The sequence below is a fragment of the Chiloscyllium punctatum genome, chromosome 9 (assembly GCF_047496795.1).
Source record: "Chiloscyllium punctatum isolate Juve2018m chromosome 9, sChiPun1.3, whole genome shotgun sequence".
NCBI classification, from domain to species: domain Eukaryota; kingdom Metazoa; phylum Chordata; class Chondrichthyes; order Orectolobiformes; family Hemiscylliidae; genus Chiloscyllium; species Chiloscyllium punctatum.
This window is the reverse complement of record NC_092747.1, coordinates 118,983,902-119,002,646: the sequence shown is the minus strand read 5'-3', so window position 1 is coordinate 119,002,646 and position 18,745 is coordinate 118,983,902.

Here is an 18,745-nt window from a genome sequence, read left to right as displayed (position 1 = left end):
GTCTATTTATCCTATCCATGCCCCTCATGATTATATAAACCTCTATAAGGTCACCCCTCAGCCTCCGACGCTCCAGGGAAAACAGCCCCAGCCTGTTCAGCCTCTCCTTGTAGCTCAAATCCTCCAACCCTGGCAACATCCTTATAAATCTTTTCTGAACCCTTTCAAGTTTCACAATATCTTTCTGATAAGAAGGAGACCAGAATTGCATGCAATATTCCAACAGTGGCCTAACCAATGTCCTGTACAGCCGCAACATGATGCCCCAACTCCTGTACTCAATATTCTGACCAATAAAGGAAAGCATACCAAATGCCTTCTTCACTATCCTATCTACCTGTGACTCCACTTTCAAGGAGCTATGAACCTGCACTCCAAGGTCTCTTTGTTCAGCAACACTGCCTAGGACCTTACCATTAAGTGTATAAGTCCTGCTAAGATTTGCTTTCCCAAAATGCAGCACCTCGCATTTATCTGAATTAAGCTCCATCTGTCACTTCTCAGCCCATTGGCCCATCTGATCAAGATCCTGTTGTATTCTGATGCAACCCTCTTCGATGTCCACTACACCTCCAATTTTGGTGTCATCTGCAAACTTACTAACTCTACCTCTTATGCTCGCATCCAAATCATTTATTTAATGACAAAATGTAGAGGACCCAGCACCGATCCTTGTGGCACTCCACTGGTTACAGGCCTCCAGTCTGAAAAACAACCCTCCACCACCACCCTTTGTCTTCTACCTTTGAGCCAGTTCTGTATCCAAATGGCTAGTTCTCCCTGTATTCCATGAGATCTAATCTTGCTAATCAGTCTCTCACGGGGAACCTTGTTGAAGGTCAGTATATTGCCCATCCCTAATTGCTCAGAGGGCAGTTGAGAATCAACCACATTGCTGCGAGTCTGGAGTCACATGTAGGTCAGACCAGGTAAGGATGGATGTTTCCTTCCCTAAAGGGCATTAGTGAACCAGATAGGTCTTTCCGACAATTGATTCATGGTCATCACTAGATTCTTCATTCTAGATTCATCATTGATTTCAAATTCCACCATCTGCCATGGCAGGATTCAAACCTGGGTTCTCAGAACATTCCCTGGCTCTCTGGATTAACAGTCCAGTGATAATACCACTGGGCCATCACCTCCCCAGATTTGAGTCTGGGATCTAACTTGTCCAGTAATAACATCAGCTGGGATCCTAATAACATTCAAAAGAATGTTTGCCTGGTGCTCTGGACCTGGGCAAATTGAGTTACTGCCATTAGTTACTGCCATTCCCTTCTGTAATTCCATAACTTTCCTTTATGTCACTGTCAGTGAGGGACCAGTCACCACACGCTGACAGTCAGTGAGTCAACCTATCTTCTTTCTTCCTATCCAACTCATCCAGTGGGGTTCAATCTCCTCAGTGACCGTCCCTCCTGCCTGTCGCACTCACTGCTGACCCCTTTGAGTCTTCCAGCAATCCCTGCACAATCCATAATTTCCTTAGAATCTTTGTAAGTTTATAAACACAGCCCTTACCATGCTTTACTTTATTGTGCATGATGGCACTTAAATCATGACTTTGACAGAAATTGGTACAAATGTCCTTGTCCTTTACCTGATGATGCTCTCTCCATCTGGCCCACTCAAACAGCTGATGCTATGGCTCTGATCATTGCTCATATCTTGACCTGTCTCTCTAATCCCTGGAACCTTCTTTCAAACATCTCACCCTCCTTCCCCTTCTTAAAATTATTCTCCATTTCTACCCCTACTTTCTCACTGATTAATTTACTCTTCTACCCCACCCATAGCCAAACAAGCAACTCCTCACTCTCAGATGATTCCAATTTCCATCTTGCTTGCCCTGACCATGTAGCAAGCATGCAGGTACAGCAGGCAGTGAAGAAAGCTAATAGCACGCTGGCCTTTGTAACAAGAGGAATTGCGTAGAGGAGCAAAGAGGTCCTTCTGCAGGTATACAGGGCCCTGATGTGACTACAGCTGGAGTATTGTGTGCAGATTTGGTCTCCAAATTTGAAGAAGGACATTCTGGCTATTGAGGGAGTGCAGTGTAAGCTCACAAGGTCAATTCCCGGAATGTTGGGATTATCGAGTGACCGAACTTGTATACACTTGAGTTTAGAAGGATAAAAGGGGATCTGATTGAGACGTATAAGATTATTAAAGGATTGGACACTCTGGAGGTGGAAAGCATGTTTCCGCTGATGGGTGAGTCCAGAACCAAAGGATACAGGTTAACAATAAGGGGCAAGCCATTTAGAACAGAGTTCAGGAGAAACTTCTTCGTCAGAGAATTGTGGATATATAGAATGCTCTGCCCCAAAAGGCAGTGGAGGCCAAGTCTCTGGATACTTTCATGAAATGGATTGATAGAGCCCTTAACGATAGTGGAATCAAGGGTTATGGGGATAAGGCAACAACAGGATACTGATTGTGAATGATGAGCCATGGTCATAATGAACAGTGGTGTTAGCTCAAGGGGCCGAATGACCTACTCCTGTACCTATTGTCTATGGTCTATTACCTCTGTCTTCTGATTTCACCAACCTTCTGTGCTCTCTTTAAAAACTTACTGTCAATTTAAACTCACTTACCCCAGATAATTTCACCCCCTTTCTTAACAAGAATCGATCTGTCTTAGTCATAGAGTCATAGAGATATACAGCATGGAAACAGACCCTTCGGTCCAACCTGTCCATGCCGACCAGATATCCCAACCCAATCGAGTCCCACCTGCCAGTACCCGGCCCATATCCCTCCAAACCCTTCCTACTCATATATCCATCCAAATGCCTCTTAAATATTTCAGTTGTACCAGCCACCACCACATCCTCTAGCAGCTCGTTCCATACACGTACCACCCTCTGCGTGAAAACATTGCCCCTTAGATCTCTTTTATATCTTTCCCCTCTCACGCTAAACCTATGCCCTCTAGTTCTGGACTCCCCAACCCCAGGGAAAAGACTTTGTCTACTTATCCTATCCATGCCCCTCATGATTATATAAACCTCTATAAGGTCACCCCTCAGCCTCCGACGCTCCAGGGAAAACAGCCCCAGCCTGTTCAGCCTCTCCTTGTAGCTCAGATCCTCCAACCCTGGCAACATCCTTGTAAATCTTTTCTGAACCCTTTCAAGTTTCACAACATCTTTCTGATAGGAACGAAATCAGAATTGCGCACAATATTCCAACAGTGTCCTAACCAATGTCCTGTACAGCCGCAATATGACCTCCCAACTCCTCTACTCAATACGCTGACCAATAAAGGAAAGCATACCGAATGCCTGAATAAGTCCTGCTAAGATTTGCTTTCCCAATATGCAGCACCTCGCCTTTATCTGAATTAAACTCCACCTGCCATTTCTCAGCCCATTGGCCCATCTGGTCCAGATCCTGTTGTATTCTGAGGTAACCCTCTTCACTGTCCACTACAGCTCCAATTTTGGTGTCATCTGCAAACTTACTAACTCTACCTCTTATGCTCGCATCCAAATCATTTATGTAAATGACAAAAAGTAGAGGGCCCAGCACCGATCCTTGTGGCACTCCACTGGTCACAGGCCTCCAGTCTGAAAAACAGCCCTCCACCACCATTCTTTGTCTTCAACCTTTGAGCCAGTTCTGTATCCAAGTGGCTAGTTCTCCCTGTATTCCGTGAGATCTAACCTTGCTAATCAGTCTCCCATGGGGAACCTTGTCGAACGCCTTACTGAAGTCCATTTAGATCACATCTACTGCTCTGCCCTCATCAATCTTTTTTGTTACTTCTTCAAAAAACTCAATCAAGTTTGTGAGACATGATTTCCTGCGCACAAAGTCATGTTGACTATCCTGAATCAGTCCTTGCCTTTCCAAAAACATGTATATCCTGTCCCTCAGGATTCCCTCCAACAACTTGCCCACCACCGAAGTCAGGCTCACCGGTCTATAGTTCCCTGGCTTGTCTTTACCGCCTTTCTTAAACAGTGGCACCATGTTTGCCAACCTCCAGTCTTCTGACACCTCACCTCTGACTATCGATGATACAAATATCTCAGCAAGAGGCCCAGCAACCACTTCTCTAGCTTCCCACAGAGTTCTCGGGTACACCTGATCAGGTCCTGGGGATTTATCCACCTTCACCCATTTCAAGACATCCAGCACTTCCTCTTCTGTAATCTGGACATTTTGCAAGATGTCACCATCTATTTCCCCACAGTCTATATCTTCCATATCCTTTTCCACAGTAAATACTGATGCAAAATATTCATTTAGTATCACCCCCATATTCTGTGGCTCCACACAAAGGCTGCCTTGCTGATCTTTGAGGGGCCCTATTCTCTCCCTAGTTACCCTTTTGTCCTTAATATATTTGTAAAAACGCTTTGGATTCTTCTTAATTCTATTTGCCAAAGCTATCTTATGTCCACATTTTGACCTCCTGATTTCCCTCTTAAGTATACTCCTACTTTCTTTATCCTCTTCTAAGGATTCACTCGATCTATCCTGTCTAAACCTGACATATGCTTCTTTCTTTCTCTAAACCAAACCCTCAATTTCTTTAGTCATTCAGCATTCCCTATACCTACCAGCCTTCCCTTCTTGGGAAAAAAAAATCAAATATGCTGCTTCCTTCACCTTTTCAAGACCCTCCTTTCTCTCTTTCAAATGTGTGACCTCTGATTTTTAAGTAATGATCCATAATTCAGGATTCTTTCATAAAAGGAAATAACCTCTCCACAGCTATCCTGTCAAGATCCCTCAGAATTTCATCCCTCTAGCCAAACCTAACCTAACATTTATAACCTTTTCTGCTAAGGTTACCCCTTTCCACATTCCAGATAGTAGCCCCATAAAACTTCTCCAAACTGCCTCCAATTTATTTAAATCCTTCCTTAAGTTAGGGTGATCAGTCACGTGCTGAGTGCTCCAGATACATTTAAAGGTTTCAACACAAAGGACTTGGGGAGGCTTGTGCATGAAACACAGAAAATGAATTTACAGGAGCAGCAGGTAATCACGAACACTAATGGAATGTTGGCCCTTATTTATAAAGGGCAGGAGTATAAGAGTTGTGAAGCCTTACTGTCACTGTACAAGGTACTGGTGAGACCATGTCTGGAATACTAGAGCAGTTTTGGTCTCCGTACGTGAGGAAAGATATTAATTCATTGGAAGAAGTTCAGAGAAGGTTAACTGGGACTGTCCCCAGTATGGAGGGATTGTCTTACTAGCAAAGGCTAAACAAGTTGTGACTGTATGCACTGAGATTTAGAAGAATGAGAGGTGATCTCATTGAAATATTTACAATTCTTCGAGGAGCAAATTATTGCAGACGCTGGAATCTGTACTGAAAATAACAAATGCTGGAGATCACAGCAAGTCAGGCAGCATCCATGGAGAGAGCAAGCTAAGGTTTTGAGTCTGAATGACTCTTCAGTAGAGCTGGAATGAGGTGTGGATGGGGTCAGAATTTATGCAATGGTGGGGAGGTGGGTTTTGGAGTGCTCGAGAGAAAAGATCTTCATGGTTCAGATTAAGTGATCAGAATATGAGAATGGCAAGCATTGCCACCTGTAATCCAAACCATTTTCTGTTTATTCTTTGCTTTTGTACTTCCTGATTGGAAATATTGCAGAATTGGGAACCAATTTTAATTTCTTAGTCCTGTTTCCAATCCCCACTCTAACCTCCTTTATTCCTACAATCTCCTGAAAACTCAAATTTCCTCAGATTCCAACACTTTACACATTCCCCACTTTCTCTATCTCACCACTGGGATAGCACCTTCAGCAATCATAGAATCTCTACAGTGTGGAAGCAGGCCATTCGGCCCATTGAGCTCATTTTGAAGCTCCAAAGGACAACTCACCCAGACCCAACCCAGTTCCCTTTCCATGTAACCCTGCATTTCTCAAGGCTAATTCACATAGCCTGCACATCCAGTATGGCACTTAAAGTCTAAAATTAACTGATTAAGCCTTATTAGCCTTTCCCAGTATACAATCTCCTTAAAAATATATTTTCGAACAGACATTCAGTCATCCCTCATAATAGTTTGCATTCTGACGTGGTGCCATAATGCAATCCTGTGAGGAGCCCTGGATGCTTTTCTACTCGAAGGGTGCTATGCATATTCAATTTGTTGCTGAAACTAATTTGTCGTCTCCATATAGAAATGGGATTGTGGATGTGGGGCAGTGGGGAGGTGGGGGGAGGAGGAGCCCTGAGCTGTGAAAATAATTGTCACAAGTGTTTCCATTTTCAAATGATTTCAGGCAGGCTGAACCAAATTCAATGTAAATGGAATATTAATGGCAAGACTGTCAGGAAAATATGGCATCCACATCATCCATACTGTATGTAAGAGACGCAAAAGAAATCATCAACTTGAAAAATTGTGAAATAATTTATTTTAAAATGAGTCTGAGACAGGCAATGGAACATAGAACACACAATTTGTGTATCTTTTGTTTTGGATTTCTTTAAAAAAAGAATGGATAATTCATCAATGCTCTGCCTGTCAATGTAGAGTTGGCCTGAATATAAAATGCCACAAAGTACAGCCCTGCAGTGCTACACGATTTAAAGAAAACATCACTTCACTGCAGTTTCTTCCTGCACTGTCTATAATCGGTGTGACCTTGAGCTTTGAGAATTTGATGTGGGAGTAGATACATTACAAAATAAATGACTGTGTTTGTCAATGATTTTATGACAATGACCTAAAGCTAGTTCAAACTGTTTTTCTTCTTTCTTGCCAATCTTTCAGGACTGCTTTGGCTGACCCTACTCTTCACCTGAGCATGATGATGCCTTGTCAAATTCTGGTGCCACACATGTGAGTAGCCTGCCCAAGTTGATTAGTCTTCCTTGTGAATATTGAAAATATAATTTTCAAAGTGACATGAGTGGGTCAGTGTCATAATCCTATCCTTACAAAGTACATGCAGCAACAGCATGGAATATTGAAACTAATTGTGAACCTCCTACTGAGACAGTGGGTGTTAACAGCTAACTCAGTACAGCCCAGGGTTCAATGTTCAGTCTTTCTTTTCTGCCTAAAAATATTATGATATTATTTATTAAAATAAAAAGAAACCTTTCCATTTTATTATGTGAATCATGCAATGCAATTGATAATGAATGAACAGTAAATCTCATGCCACTCGATGGATTAGAATTAGTTTTCTTTGGAGGAAAGAACAGTGTTTAACTATTTAGAGAATGGGTTCATTACTTTCATGACTTTCTGATCACCTTTGAACTTCTGGTGAAGACCAAGATATATTGGATATATTTGTACATATCTGAGTGACGAATGGAAACATGAAAATAACGTAATGGACAACAATTCTCATTATAAGGAATGAATATGCAAAATTTGAAATATTCTATGAAAATAAGTTGCAGTAGAGAGAAATTCTAGTTAACATTCATTAATCTCTACTGTGTGCTTGCTTTTAAGTAGTTTTTTTTTGTGGGTAATATATATAAGACAGCTATTTGGCTGATTGTTCCTGACTACTGTATAATTTAGTTTGTGTAGATTACTGAATTTCTGGAGATATACTTATCCTATTATTGTTTTGTTGCTGTAGAATTAAAATTTGTATTCAATGTCTTTAAATTTTTTTTACAAGAATATAATGTACATTAAGTTCATGTACAAATTGGGGGAGAGAATATGATCACTATAAAAATTGAAATGTCATCATCAAGTAAATTTGTCGCATGTAGGACATATAACCTTGGGGACAAGAATAGGCCATTTTGTTCTTTCTATCATTCAGTGATATAATGGTTTATCTAACTCCATCTATTCATTCACTTTTGCACATATTGGGCTAAATGTTATGCTGTGATTGGGATTCTGATGTAAAAGTCTGTTGTGAGCCAAAGTTTATTGGCTGGCTAGCCTCATACTCATTCAACAGTCATCAAATGTGTAACTGGTTTGGGCTAGAACATTCTCCCCCTTTCAAGAGGAAGTCTTCCCCACAGAGCAGCAAGCCAATCAAACTGCTGGCAGCTGCCCTGTCACAGCAGTACTACCAGGTGTGGAGATCTCTTCAAATCGTGTAGCACTGTAGTTGGCATTTTACATTTATGCCAACTCTACACTGACAGGCAGAGCATTGATGAATTATCCATTTTTTTTTAAAAAGAACTCTGAAACAAAAGATACACAAACTGTGTGCTCTACGTTCCAGACTCAATTTAAACTAAATTATTTTGCAATCTTTCAAGTTGATTATTTCTTCTGTGTCTCTTGGAGTTTGGATGTTGTAGCTGCCATATTTTCCTGACAGTCTTGCCATTAATATTCCATTTACAGTGAATTTGTCTCAGCCTACCTGAAATCATTTGAAATGAAAAGTCTGATGGGGCCTGCAAAATTCCCTGAAGGCGGCAGCCGGATCACCCATCAGATTGGCCGTTCTTGCTTGACGGCGTGGAAATCTAGCTTGGACCACTCATTCCGGGAGTGAAATGAACCATTTCTGGGCCTCACTTAGACTACAGGTAGCAACTGGTCTGTCCAACACCTCCTGCACCATGGATAAAATACCTGTGAGGGGCAGGGTAGAGAGGGAAGCAATGGTACTTGCCATTGGCATGGCCTGATATGAATGGAGAGGGAAACACAGCTCATATTCAAAGTTGATCATTAACCTAAAACATTACCTCTCCTTTCATCTTCAGATGATGCCAGATTGGCTATGTCATTCCAGCATTTTCTAACTTTTATCTCAGATTTACAAAGTTGCCCTTGGATATATCTATTGATCTTAGACTCAAAATAATTAATTTACTAAGTATTAACTGCCATCCAAGCCTCGAGCAATTTTTGTATGTCTAAGTATTGCCTAACTTCATTTCTGATGAGTTCTCTGAATTAGCTTGAGAACTTCAATCAAATCAATCATTAACATTCTAAATTCTGGGAAATATAATGGTCATTTATTTAATCTCTCCTTGTAACTTAACCACTGGTAAATCAGATATCATCTGAGGAAATAAAATAGAGAGAAGGGTCTGTTTCCATGCTGTACATCTCTATGACTCTGTAACTGCAGATGCCTGAAATGTGAAGCAAAATCAGAAATTGCTAGCAAAACTTTCTGTGGAGATAAAACAGAGTCAACACTTCAAGTCCAGCGATCCTTCTTCAGAATCCCCATGACCAATATAACCTTCATCATGCGTGGCTAAACAGGAATTTGTTCAGCTCTAGCATAATGACTATATCCTTGCATTCTGGTTCTCAAGGTATAAGGACCAACATTCCATTATCGTTGTTTTGATCATTTCCTGTTCCTGTCCATGACATTTTAGGGATCACTGTATTTGGATCACACTTGGATATGTGGCTAGCCATTCATTCATAAATATGGTGAACTGCTGAAATCTCAACAAACATCTTCACAGGAAAGTGCTGGCCACACCCTGTTGAATAGCCTACCTGTCCATTTCCCTTAACCCCCTGTATCCTTCCACTGCACCAATTTCCTAACCAGGTCAATAACTTGGTTTCAATTCCATAAGCTTCAAACTTAGCTATGAGGAACTTTGATTAGATTCCCTACAGTGTGGAAACCGGCCCTTTGGCCCAACTTCATCAAATGTTTTTCAGTACTCATAAAAATACTCAAAGATATTTCCTTCAACTGGTTTAATCAGGTTCACTGGATAATACTTACCCTTTACAAATCCATATTGGAAATTTCCAATCCTCCGAAAATTTTCAAGGGACAGAACTCTACAGTCCTGGCAGCTGTGATATCAGAGCTGAGTGAGAGTTGAAAATAAGTTGAGTTTTCTGTAACATGTTGACGTGGTTTTCGACCCTGAGTGGGGTCAGAGGGATCTAAAAGCTCACCTGATTTAGGAGGAAGTCAATTGATGTTGTTAGCAAGCATATTGCCAGCTAGCTATAAATATATGAGATTAGATTCCCTACAGTGTGGAAACAGGCCCTTCAGCCCAACCAGTCCACACCGACACTCCGAAGAGTAACCCACCCAGACCCATTTCCCTCTGACTAATGCCCCTAACACTATGGGCAACTTAGCATGGCCAATTCACCTGACTTGCATTTCTTTGGACTGTGTGAGGAAACCGGAGTACCCAGAGGAAACCCACGTAGACATGGGGAGAATGTGCCTGAGGCTGGAATTGAACCTGAGACCCTGGTGCTGTGAGACAGCAGTAGCCCGTAGTATTTAGAACAGTGGTAGGGTGCCTAGGTTGCACGTTGGGTTATGGAGGTAGTTGCCTGTTGTGGAGTCAGTCTTGCATGTGCCATGACATTAAGTAGGCTTTGAAATGGGAGCACAGCTGAGAAGGTGAACTCCGGTTTGTGCAAAGGTTTCTCTTGGTGTGTGGAGGTTGTGTGGGGGTTAGTGATGCTTACACAGAGAGTTGACACCCTTCTATCATTGGAGCAGCATAACAGGAGGAGTTCAGTCTTCCCTACATGATTGGGAGTCCAGTGAAGTGGAAGGAGGGAAGCAGTAATGGGAATGGAAAAATGCTTCTCTGATATTGGGTCCAGCAGTGATGAGATTAAATATCCTCAGCAACAAACCATGCCTAATATTTGCAGTTTTCTGTCACCCAAAGACCTTCAGCCTGACACTTCCATACAAAGGTCCAGTTGTCAGGCTCAAACACGATATATTGAAAGATGTCCTTTATTAGCTTTGAAACGAAACCTTGAGCTGAAACCCCAACTCTCAGGAAGTGGCACCAATTGCACAGTATTATTCAAAAAGAGCAGCGTAGTTTTCCCAATTTCTTGATCATTATATATCCCTCAGTCAGTATGAGCAGTAAACAACATATGTTGGTTATTCTCAAAATGCTTATTCTTGGGCTTTGAGTGTGCTATTGGCAGTAGCATTTCCATCACAAAGGTGACTAGTCATTTTAAAATACTTCATTTGCTGTCAAATATTCTGTGACAACCTGAGGCTATGAAAGAACTTATTTTCTTATTTTCTTCAACTATCAACAGTCAGTGTACATCCAATCTGGTTGTTGTGGAGCACTTTATGTGGCTTCTGAGAAATGGAATATGACTCAAGTCTATATGTAAGTCTTGCTTTCTCTTACTATGGTATTGTCTGAATTCCCTATGATATATTCTCATAGAGTCATAGAGATGTACAGCATGGAAACAGACTCTTCAGTTGAACTCGTCCAAACCGACCAGATATTCTAAAATAACCGAGTCCCGTTTTCCAGTATTTGGCCCATATCCCTCTTAAACCTTTCCTATTCATGTATCTATCCAGATGCCTTTTAAATGTTGTAATTATACCAGCCTCCATCACTTCCTCTGGCAGCTCATTCCATACACACATGACCTTCTGCATGAAAAAGTTGCCCCATCGGTCCTTTTTAAGTCTTTTCCCCTCTCACCGTAAACCTATAGTCTCTAGATTTGGATTACCGTACCCTAGGGAAAAGACCTTATCTATTTACCCTATCCATGCCTGTCATGATTTTATAAACCTCTATAAGATCATCCCTCAGCCTCCGACTTTCCAGGGAAAAAAAAGCCTCAGCCTCTTCCTGTAGCTCAAAGTTCCTGTAGCAAAATCCTTGTAAATCTTTTTTTGAACCCTTTCAAGTTTCACAACATCCTTCCTATAGCAGGGAGACCAGAATTGAACACAGTATTCCGAAAGTGGCCTAATCAATGTCCTGTACAGCCGCAACATGACTTCCAAACTCTTATACTTAAAGCACTGACCAGTAAATGTTAGCGTACTAAACACCTTCTTCACTATCCTGTTTATGTGCAACTCCAATTTCAGGGAAACATGAACTTGCACTCCAAGGTTTCATCAGTAATCATATTCCTTTCTCTATCACAATGTTGTATATTATATTTCATCTGTGCATCGATCTCTTGATATCAATGTGAGTTATTCAGTAAAAAGCTGAACCAAGGTGAAACAGAGACTACCATTTTGACCAGAGATCACTACTCTTGTTGGCAAGTTTTCAGTTCATCAGCTGTCAGCATCCATGATGAGTGAATCACTCTATATTAATGCCAGTTTGATTGATATGCTACTGAGAGCCTTCTCTTGTGCTTGGGAATCCATGCTGTAAATGTAATTGCTGGTCTCAGATATATGCGTATGAGCTCTTTTAGAAATCTTTTGCATGATGCATGAGTGCAGTACGCTCTCCTCCATCCAGAGAGCTAGCTCTCATACTTTGATGGTTGCGGGCTCAAGCTCTGTTTCAGAACATTGGGTTGAATTTCTATCATCATTAAATAATGTGGGGAATGGGGTGTCAGTGGGGAAGCTATGGCATGTTTGGAAAAATGAGAGTCTTGATATCAAGTAAATAAAATCCAATTCTGTCACCAAGTTTTGAATAGGAAGTTCATAATCTCACTAGTGAATGGCGTTCTTAAACAAGGGGGCCATGTTCACCATTTTCTAATTTTCTGGGATCCTCCCCAACTCCAATGAAATAAGCAAAAGTGAAAGCAAATGGTCTCACCAGTTCATCACTTGAAACTTACACAGATGATTTCACTAACCAAGAATCTCGATAGTCAACAAAATCTGTTGGAATTTTTTTTTTGTCGGGGTTGTGGGAAGTGGACATGGGGTCATTGTGGTAGGTGGTGGGGCTGGAAGAATGGGGAGGTTAAAATGTCTACATTCATTTCCATGCAATTGTCTGTAAATCCACTCTTAGAGGTAAGGTCAACTGATGAAATTGCCTTCTTGTCCTTCCTAATAGCTTTTGTATATTCAGAACAAAATGTCTATCATTTGGAAGAACATTAACGAACAATTGAAAGCCAGCATTGATTTATGAAAGGCAAATATTGTCTGACAAACTTTGTGATCTAGTTTAGGTATAAAGAGCTCAATTTCACAGTTTTTAGGTAACACAAAATTCGGGAGTGCAGTTAACAGTGAAGAGAACAATTGACAAATTCAGGAAAACATAGACCAACAAAATGGACAGACATATAGCAACTGAAGTTTGGTGTCAAGAAATATGAAATTATGCCTTTTGGAAAGAAGAATATGGACAATTTATATGCACAAAATATATTGTATATATGTGCTCGATGTGATTCTTTTCCCATTCTCATCACTTCAACTTACCATCTGTTCTTATTGTACCTCATATACTTGTACACCCATTTATTGTAGATTGTTTTACCAATGATCTTCAATCAGACGGTAGTTGAGGATAGTTTTTTAAATAACACTCAGCATAGTGTTATGCTCTGAGATATGCTGCTTGAATGGGTGTGGGGAAAAAATTCAATAATAACTTTTTTAAAAGATTTGAATATAGAGGTATACAATCCTCCATCCGAAACACTCGGGGCCAGCTGGTTTTCGGAATTTGTAATTTTTCAGATTTCAGACAAAGTAACAGTTTAACGGTGAAATTAAAAAAAAAATTACCGAACTGCAGACACACCTGTGAGGACTACAAACACTGAGACAGAATAGACGCCAGCCAGTGCAGGGCCACACCCCCACATCACATCTGAGTGACGTGGGTCGAGTGGGTGTGGAGTTGGGTTAACTGTTTGTACACCAAACAATATTGTTATGGAGAAAAAAAACTTCACGAAATAGACTTCGGATTTTGGGATTTCGGATTGTCGACCTGTATAGAGTCACACAGGAATACAATACTGAGAAGGATCCTTTGGTCCAACCAGTCCCATGCCAAACTAAAGTAGTTCCCACCTGGCTGCACTCGGCCCAAATCCCTCTAAACCTATCTTATTCAGGTTCTTATCCAAATGTCTTTTAAAAGTTGTAATTGTACCCACAGCCACCACTTCCTGAGGAGGTTCATTCCACACACAAGTCACTCTCTGTGCAATAAATTTGTCCCCATGTCTATTTTAAATCTCTCTCCTTTCACCTTGAGAATATGTCCTCTAGTCTTGAAATCCCCCATCTTAGGGAAAAAAAACACTACCATTAACTCTGTCTATAACCTAAGGTATTGGTGATTCACATTGGTGTTTTCAAATCTATTAAAGTCTATGATTCATAAAAAAACCGTCTAATTTATTTTATTTGAACACTCCACATTTCAAACCCATGAGACTCTTTAGCATTCACAGGTAGTGCATCCAAATGCTTTGATTCCACCTTGATGTTCTTTTTACTAATTTCTAATATGGCCTGTATGTACGTAACTCCTGTTTCATTTAACATGATAAATAGGAAGAAGCAGTGAATTCACATACTTCAGTTTGCTTCCTGGGATTGATAAGCCTGACCTTCTCATACACAATAATTTAAACCTTAAAATTCATTTGGATAGTAGTAATTTATTGTTTAATTAGAAGAGAAAATTATTTACAGATTTACAAATTTACTGACGGATTTAATATGTTGTACAGTCTTTTGATCAGAGCAACAGAGTTCAAAACTAACTGAATTTAAAGCCAGCCTGCTTTTGCTTGCATATTCCAATTTGAGTTCAATTGAAACAAAGTATGTTTAAAAATATATGACCAGAATTAAAATGAATGTATGTGTCTCAAGGTATCTGGCAGTTTGAATCACTTATGTTCTGGTCAATCCAGTTTCACATGCATATTGTTTTAAAATTGCATTGAGATACGGATGTGTATTTGTTTTGTGTGCAATATTCCTAATTTTAGGCTCAGTGGTGTTGATAATTCGACCCAGGGGCACTTGTCACAGCTTGACAGTGAAAGTTCCCAGGTGCAAGGTCTTTGTAGAGTGTCAACTGTCACCCTCTGACCAGTAGCTCCTTGATTGTGATAATGGTGATCCTGTCACTATAAAAGCCCTACTTTAATAATAACGAGCTACCAGTTGTGTCCCGGGGCAGAAATCTGGGAAGCATATGTCTAATGAGTGGGAAAAGCAAGAGTCAGTTAGTAGCCAGTGGCTAAAGGAGCACGTGTTCCATTATTCATTTTTCTTTTACCCTTCTCCAGAATAGCTATGACCAGCTTTCCCCCTGAGGAGTGGTGTTTATTGTGATTGATCAGTATACTTACGTGAGACTTACTCATTAGTCTTGCTTTTTCTCCAGATATTTCTTCCACATCAGTGCCACTGTGGAAAAGGGTGACATTTAACAGGAGGTTAAACAAAGTTTCTTGAAGAAGATCCTGCACAGTGGTTTACCAAAAATAAACTGCATTGAAAATTTATTCCACTTGAGACCATGATTTTCAAAGTTGCTAATTATACTGGAGTGTGATAGCATTGCAACCTGCAAGGAAATGCTGATTATTATGGGTTCATATTGGTTATATTTTTACAGCTGTTTTGGCCTAGGTCACGAAATGGCAAGCACTTAAAGTGTATTAATTAACCTCTTCTGCAAGTCTCATTTACCTGAGAGCATGCTCTCTGAAGGGAACGTTGTATGGATATAATTTTATCATAAACGCTGCACCTATGTCTCAACAATGAAAAACCAAATCCTAGTCACAACAGTGCAATCCCTTGTAAGCAATTGAGTTCTGAAGTTTACAGTCTACACTGCTGTAATCTTCAGTCTTTTAGCAAAAGGGAGGAATACCAGACCCTTTGGGGACAAATGTAAATGACCATTAAGCAATGGTTATCAGTTCCACTTCAGTGACCAATTACTTCTGACCATTAAATATTGTTTATCTTTCCACTTCAGTGCCTCCAGGACAGGGCCATTGTGTTAATTCATGATGAAGCATTTAGCTTAGGCATCTGCTATGTCCCATTTGTATCTGTGGTGTGACTTGTAACTTGACATTTTTTGGGAAGACAAAGATTAACAAATAAAGAAACAACTTCATTTCCGCAATCCTGCCAAAGATGGTATTGTCTAAAAATAAAATGGAATAGCTTGTCTGCAAGCATTTTGAATTGAATTGAATTGAATTTATTGTCACGTGTATTGAGGCACAATGAAAAGCTTTGTCTTGCGAGCAATATAGGCAGATCATAGAGTTAAGTAGCATAGATAAGTAAATAATAGGTAAACAGCAAGAAAAACAAAAACACAGGTACACTGTACAGGTGAATGTTAAGAATTTGTGAGTCCATTCAGTATTCGAACAACAGTAGGATAGTAACTGTTACAAAACCAGCTGGTGCATGTGTTCAGGCTTCTGTATCTTCTCCCTGATGGTGGAAATTGTAGAAAACATTGCCAAGGTGGGATGGATCTTTGAGAATGTTGGTAGCCTTTACTTGACAGTGGGCCTGGTAGATGGATTCTATAAATGGGAGGTTGGCCTTTGTGATTGTCCAGGCCGTCTGTAACCGTCTCCGATCTTGTTTAGTACAGTTGCCATACCAGGCAGTGATTAATCGAGGCAGAATGCTCTTGATGGCGCACCTATAAAAGTTGGCAAGGGTATTCGCCATCATACCAAATTTTCTCAGCTGCCTGAGGAAGAAGAGACGTTGTTGGGACTTTGTAACCAGTGCGTCCACATGAAGAGTCCAAGAAAGCTTGTTGTGGATGACCACTCCCAGAAGCTTGACACTCTCCACTCGTTCCACCTCTCTGCTGTTAATGTGTAGGGGAGCATGAGTAACATCCTGCCGAAAGTCAATAATGAGTTCCTTGGTTTTGCTGGCATTGAGAGCTAGGTTGTTCTCAGTGCACCATTTTTCCAGGTCTTCCACCTCCCGTCAGTAGTCTGTTTCATCACCATCTGAGATTTCACCGACTATGGTGGTGTCATCAATGAACTTGTAAATAGCATTAGTCTGGTATTTGGCAACACAGTTATGGGTGTACAGTGAGTACAGTAGGGGCTGAGTACGCACCCCTGTAGAGGTTCCAGTGTTGAGTGTTAATGGGAATGAAATATTGTCCCCAATCTTCACTGATTGTGGCCTATGGGTCAGAAAACTGTGGATCCAGTTGCAGAGAGTGGGACTTAGTCCAAGATCACGAAGTTAGTAATCAGTCTCAAGAGGAGAATAGTGTTGAAGGCTGAACTGTAGTCAATGAGTAGGATTCTTATGTAGCTGTTCTTGGTGTCAAGATGTTCTAGGGAGGAGTGAAGGGCAAGTGATATGGCATCTGATGTGGATCTGTTTGTCCAGCCTTTCCTACCACCGAAGTAAGGGCCACTGAGTGGTAGTCATTGAGACATGCTGTATGAGACTTCTTAGGCACAGGGATGATGATGGCCTCTTGAAACAGGCTGGGACAGTGGCCTGCTGCAGGGAGAGGTTGAAGATGTCCAAGAAGACTTCTGCCAGTTGATCTGCACATGCTCTGTGTGCATGACCCGGTACTCCAGCTGGTCCAATCGCTTTTCTTGGATTCACACGAAGGAAAACTGATCTGACCTCTGCTGCAATGACTGTGACTATTTTATTCACAAATGCAAGGCATTTAATAGATTTTTTTCAATATCTCATGATGGAATTTGAATTCATGAGCTCTGGCTTCTTCAAGCTGTGTCATACTCACTCAACTACTGTGCCCAGTGTAAAGTAAACACTGCAATATGACCATGATTGCCACTACTGGTGCTTCATGGTAGGTACCACCTCTGCAAGGTTCAGAGTAGAGGTTGCTTGAGGATGTTCACTGCTATCAATACTTTTTTGCCTTGGGCCTCCCTAACAGTAAGTGGTGTAAGATACACCATTGGAATAGCTTTGTATAAAAGGCACCATTCTAGTCAACAAGATGGTTTATTGCATCTTGTTATAAGCACAACTGCATTACTAGTCAGACATAATTATTAATGATTTTGGGAGCTGTGCAGAGTATATCTGCTCCATACAAAGTTGTTTGTAGAACTCTCAGCCTCAGACTCCAGCCAATGAGTGAAATTAACACAATGGGTAGGCTTCAATATAACATAGCCATTCGCTCCTTCAGAACCATTACTTTACACAGCATCTTAGAACATAGAACACCGCGGCTCTTGATGTTGGGCCGACCTGTGGAACCAATCTGAAGCCGATCAGTCCTACAATATTCCATTTTCATCCATATGCCAATCCAATGACCATTTAAATGCTCTTAAAGTTGGCGAGTCTACTACTATTGCAGGCAGTGCATTCCACACCCCTACTACTCTAAGAGTAAAGACACTACCTCTGACATCTGTCCTACATCTATAACCCCTCAATTTAAAGCTATGTCCCCTTGTGTTAGCCATCAACATCCAAGGAAAGAGGCTCTCACTGTCCACCCTATCTAAACCTGTGATTATCTTATATGTCACAATTAAGTCATTTCTCAACCTCCTTCTCTCTCACAAAAACAACCTCAAATCGCTTAGTCTTTCCTCATAAGACCTTCCCTCCATACCAGGCAACATCCTAGTAAATCTCCTCTGAACCTTTTCCCATCCTTCCTATAATGCGGTGACCAGAACTGTTCACAAAATTCCAAATGTGGCCACACCAGAATTTTGTACAGCATTACCTTGTAGCTCTGAAACTCAATCCCTCGATCAATAAAAGTTAACACACCGTATGCTTTCTTAACAACCTTATCAACCTGAATGGCAACTTTCAGGGGTTTATGTACATTGGTACCAAGGACTCTCTGCTCTTCTAATTACCAAGAACCTCACTATTAGCCCAGGGCTCTGTATTCCTGTTACTCCTTTAAAGTGAATCACTTCAAACTTTTCTGCATTAAACTCCATTTGCCACTTCTCAGCCCAGCCCTGCAGCTTATCTCTGTCCTTCTGTAACCTGCAACCTCCTTCAGCATTATCCACAACTCTACCAACCTTAGTGTC